Source organism: Mytilus galloprovincialis, chromosome 5, assembly GCF_965363235.1.
Source record: "Mytilus galloprovincialis chromosome 5, xbMytGall1.hap1.1, whole genome shotgun sequence".
In the NCBI taxonomy this organism is placed as follows: Eukaryota; Metazoa; Mollusca; class Bivalvia; order Mytilida; family Mytilidae; genus Mytilus; species Mytilus galloprovincialis.
Genome location: NC_134842.1, coordinates 22,237,030 through 22,243,250, shown reverse-complemented (window position 1 = coordinate 22,243,250; position 6,221 = coordinate 22,237,030).

Below are 6,221 nucleotides of genomic sequence, written 5' to 3'. Positions count from 1 at the left end.
TGTAAATTTAAATACTGCTATTTATAATGATTAAGTTTATGTATGTTTTTAATATATTGATTATTGCCAGTGTGATTTTAACATATCTTTCTATGTTGTTCTATGTAATCTGTTATTTGAATATGATTTCAGATATTCAGTTATAAATCAATAATAAGTTAAGTTTCATTTACCAACTTTTTGTTCCCTTTTCAAAGAAATTTGAAAGAAGATTTTGTTTTAAAAGAAGTCAATTGTTTTTGTTTTAAATTATTATGAAGAAGTATTGAAATAATTACTTAAAGTGGTTATTTTAAATTTTTGGGAATTTTAATTTGTTGAGATTACCATGAATGGTTTTAGTATAACAATTTTAATAGACTGGTGTTAATTTTGTTTTTGGTTAGTATTTTGTCAAATTAAAGGGAGGTAACTTACTAACACATTCTTATGAACAAAACAATGTTATATTCTCTGTATCAGATTGTGTAATCAAATTACTATATATAAAGTACTTTTAATATACTACACCAACCAAGAATCTGCATTATGTACTGTATATTTAATCCTTATGTAAGGTTGTACTTATTCTTAAACTGATTTAGTAATGTCAAGTTGCAAAGTCTAAATTTAACCAAGGATTTACGACTTAAGTCAGTCTATTCTTGCCATAAATATGAAATATTTCTAAACATTGTATTACACATTGAATATTGTCTCCATGATTTAAGAATACATAATTTTTGCTGAGGTTAATTATTCCTTAGTTGGATAGTGATTCTTTTTGTCATGTTTTAATATCCTTAGAAGAAAAATTGTTAAAGTTGACATACTCATATCTGGTATTTGATCAGTGGTTCTTGTCACAATAAAACGTCTGAGAAAAATACATGTCATAAACATGTTGGTACAATTTTAACAATCAATTCTAGTCTTAAAATTTTTCATGCATAGTGTCTGTGGTCGAACCTTGGATTTTCTCGAGACCAGCTTTTGACCATAAAATAAACAGATGTAGACATTTTAATTTCATGTTTAAACTAAATTTCTTTTATTTATTTACTACCTTTTTTCATGATTTGAAATTAAACATCCTTGATTTTTAATATTCCTAAAAAAATTATTATTATGATTTTATAGTTCTCTAATTGTTTCTTATATATACATCAACTGAAACGTTGAGCAAGGTTCATCACTTAATGGAGAATTGAAGTTCAAGTTATTTCTCCTTTCATTTCATTACAAAAAAACATTTGTTTTTCGGATTTTCATATGGTGCAAATACTTAGATTTTTAACATGATAAGTATATATATTATTTGAGTCAGTTTTATTGTGAAAGTCCTTCTTATCCATGGAATTTATTGATCAATACATTGTTATACACTTTTCCACAATAAGAGGGTTTTTCCAAAATATTTAATAATTGTTTATATCTCATTTACAAAAACTATGTAAATTAAGTGCAATTGTATCAAATGTGCTATTTTGTGTGCGAAAGTGAAGTTTTAACTTCCGTGATTTTTATTTTACAGCAAGTTTTCTGTTAAACCTTCTCTTAAGTGACATGCTAGAATATAGGAAATATGAAAAATGAACAAAGCATAAATCATTTCTTCGATCCATAGAAATTAAAATCCTCCTATAAATATTCTTTAAGTGGATCCCTACAGATGGAGCAATTTCTTTTACCCATTGATTTTTTTTTTATTTTATAGATGTGCTTTGCATTGTGTTAACTTACTGTTAATTTTGAAAACCTCAGAGTAAATGACAAGAATAAGTGCATCAATACAAGTGCCCTTTTGACATATTAATTTTTCCAAAGTATTTTATTTAGATTTTTGTCTTGTAGAAACCCACCTCTAACCAATCCAGGAAAAATTCTCATTGTATTAAATTCTCTTCAATTTTAATACTGAAAAAAAGAACTACATTTAAATAGGAAACATATTATTAGTATTATATCTTAATTAATAATGATAGGCCAGGAATTCCAAAAGCTGTAATTTATTGCTGTGTAAAATGCAACTGCACATGCTCTCTATGAAAACATTAAAACAATACAAAGAAAAACAAACACAAGGCTTGTTTAAAGTTAGAATTGTATGATTGTGACATTTTTTAAGGAAATTGAAAATTTGCAATTGTAATTTGAGATGTCAGAGCTTTTATTATTATGTTTTGCTATCATCATGTTACTATTTACCTCAATGGAAATTTTTGTACTGTAAATTTGGAAATTATTGCAAGATTATTATTAATGCGACTGAGTGAGTATTGCAACAATAAGAAGTCATGTTTTTATATCTGATACATATATCTGTATGCAGATTTTCCTGACATCGCAATAATTAATCTTGCATTTATGTTTATTTTTAAACAATCACAATAATAAATGTACGCAATAATTTCGTAATTTACAGTATTAAGTCCTTTAGATAGTTACCAAAGAAGACCATGACATGTGAATACAAATATTGATTTATTTGAATTGCGTTTTCAGGTAAAAAACCATTTTTGTTTAGCCAAGTGATTTCATGTGTTCCTACTATTATTTGCTCAGTTATATAAAGTTTCAGTGGGCATTAAATTAAAATGTGATTCAAAACTTACAAATAAATATGATTTGCACAAATGTTTTTTTATTTCTTTTTAATGTGTTATAATTACTTAGAACCATATCTGTCCTTCTTTTGCTTCTTTCATAGACATGAAAGAGGAGCCTCTTATTAATTCAAGTGGTCTGACATTGTAAGTTAAAACCCTGCTTGTGGTAAGGTTAGATAACTCTGATCTAAATTACTAGGATTGCCAATGATTAAGCAATAGTGGTGTTGAAACAAACATCCACAACCAGCAAAATTAAAAGGCAATCCGAAAATCCACAGAACAAACCATACAGAACAATAGTTAATGGGATAGGTACTGCCACTGAAAAAATTGCAGAAATAGCAGAAAAGGAACTAGACAACTATGTTATCAACTCACCAAGTTATATAAGAGATACTACCGATTTTTTAGATAAACTATCAAAAGTAAAACAGCCAATACCAAAAAACAGCATATTGTTTTGTTTCGATGTAGTAAAATTATACCCATCTTTTCCTAGAGAAGAAGGAATAAAAGCATGTAAAAAAGCTCTTGACACCAGAAAAAGTAAAGAAATACCAACCAATGATACATGTATCCTAGAAATGATAAAATTAGTTTTAGAGGGGAATAACTTCCGATTGATTGACAGAGATTTTCTGCAAAATGAAGGTGTGGCTATAGGGTCAAAACTAGGAAAAATTTTTGCATGTACTTATATGCGACAATGGGACAAAGCACTGGAAAAATTCAAAGAGAAACCATTGTTTTATAAACGCTTCATTGATGATGGTTTTGGAATTTGGACTCATGGCGAACAAAAACTCGAAAGAATTTATGGACTTTGCAAACTCAATAAATGACAAAATAAAGGTGGAACTTAGGTACAACAGCAATCAGATTGAATTCTTAGATACACTTGTGAAAATAAAAAATGGTAAATTAACGACAGACCTTTATACAAAGCCAACTGATAAACATATACATGTTCACAGCAAATCATGCCATCCAAAAAATGTAAAAAGGGCAATTCCGTATGGTTTAGCATTACGATTGAGAAGAATTTGTGAAAATGAAGATGACTATCAAAAACATAGACAAGAACTAAAATTAAAACTGCGAAAAAGAGGCTACAATGGAAAATTTATTGAAAACCAACTGAAAAGAGCAGACAACTTAAATAGAAAAGAGTTATTACAGAGAAAAAATAAAATTAAGAAAACATCAGAACGCATACCTCTTGTTGTAACCTTTACCGATTTACTACCTGATATTCATAACATTGTGAAAAAAAGAATTAATATTTTACATAACTGTAACTTGATGAAAGAAATATTTCCAGAACCACCACTGGTAGCTTATCGAAGAGATAGAAACTTAGCAGACATAATTGTACATGGAAAACTAAATAAAATCACCAAAAAATGTACCAACTACAGCAGCAACAAAACATGTAAAGAAGAATGTGAAGTTTGCGATATTGAAAGAAATGAAGAAAAAATTATACTCGGAGATAAAACATTCAACCTCAAAAAGAACATTCATGGATGTCAACTAGTGAACCTTATTTATGGACTTCAATGATTGAAAACAAAATGTCAGCCATGTAGTTGAGAGGAAAAATAAAGAACTGAAGAAGGCCAATGGCTGAAACGTCTTGAAAAATTGGTTTATTTATATGCCCTTGAATTTTTACTAGATAACATTTTTGTTCGCTTTGGGGATTCCGTATATCGTCAGATTATCGGAATTCCAATGGGGACTAACTGTGCACCACTTATTGCGGACCTGTTTTTGTATTGTTATGAGTTACAATTTATGACAAAAATAAGCAAAGACCCATCGAAACAACATCTGATAAACAAATTTAATACTTTTAGATATTTGGAGGATATTTTGGCTCTCAATAATGACGACTTCAGTATGTATATTAATGAAATTTATCCTGTTGAACTTACTTTAAATAAAGCTAATACTAACAATGACCACTGTCCTTTTCTCGATCTTGATATCTATATCACTAATGGAAAGCTGAATACTAAAATTTATGATAAAAGGGATGATTTTTCATTTTCTATCGTTAATTATCCGTTTTTAGATGGTAACGTTCCCTTGTCACCATATCTTACGGTGTTTATATATCTCAACTTGTACGATTCGCTCGTGTATGTAATAATGTTTTAGATTTTAACGAGAGAAATTTATGTATTACTGAAAAATTATTACACCAGGGTTTTCGATATCACAAACTAGTCAAAACATTTACTAAATTTTATCATCGGTATAAAGACATCATTCGTAAATATAGCTCAACATGCAGACTTCTAATACGTTCAGGTATTTCACATCCAATTTTTAATGGAAATATTCTTTATAAAGCACAAAGGTGTCAGTATTCACCTCAGAAACTTACAAAACCTTTGAATAGACTTATTAAGAAGGGATATAATTACGATACTGTTGTCAAGTCATTAAAGATTGCATATTTTGGCGTTAATATTGAGTCACTGATAAGGTCTTTGCATCAGAACTAAACACATTTATTCTAAAAACAGTTGTTGGCATGACACGAGTTATGTTCTTCTCATATATGTTATGATGGTATGATACTAAACCCCTAACGGGAAGGATTGTGCCTGATGTTCATATGATGAAATCATAATCTTTCAGTCAGTTTAATTGAAGTCTGGAGCTGGCATGTCAGTTAACTGCTAGTAGTCTGTTGTTATTTATGTATTATTGTTATTTTGTTTATTTTCTTTGGTTACATCTTCTGACATCAGACTCGGACTTCTCTTGAACTGAATTTTAATGTGCGTATTGTTATGCGTTTACTTTTCTACATTGGTTAGAGGTATAGGGGGAGGGTTGAGATCTCACAAACATGTTTAACCGCGCCGCATTTTTGCGCCTGTCCCAAGTCAGGAGCCTCTGGCCTTTGTTAGTCTTGTATTATTTTAATTTTAGTTTCTTGTGTACAATTTGGAAATTAGTATGGCGTTCATTATCACTGGACTAGTATATATTTGTTTAGGGGCCAGCTGAAGGACGCCTCCGGGTGCGGGAATTTCTCGCTACATTGAAGACCTGTTGGTGACCCTCTGCTGTTGTTTTTTATTTGGTCAGGTTGTTGTCTCTTTGACACATTCCCCATTTCCATTCTCAATTTTATTATTTATACAATTACAATACTAACAATCAATCAATTTCACTGAACTAGTACACATTTTTGTTTAGGGGTCAGATGAAACCAGCCTCAGGGTGCAGGATTTTCTTGCTGTGTCATCATTGGTCATCTTGGTTTGTTTACTGCTTCTTGGTTGGATTGTTATCTTGTTTACACATTTCCCATTTCCATTCTCAATTTTACTCCATTTGAAATTTTTATATTTTAGTATTCTCCTCTGAAATCACTGGTCCAGTCAAAACTGGACTTGTCAATGAGATCAAATGATCCCGATATTCAATTGATCAGTCATCCTCAATATTCATCTAAATTGCTTCTAATCAATTTGTTTTGAAAAGTTATTCTTTCAAAATTTGACTGTAATCCAAGTTGACCATCCAACCGTATATATGTAATGAATTGCAACAATTTCATTTCTTCTTCAAAATATTCTCTAGTAAATGATCCTAAAATAGGAACAAATA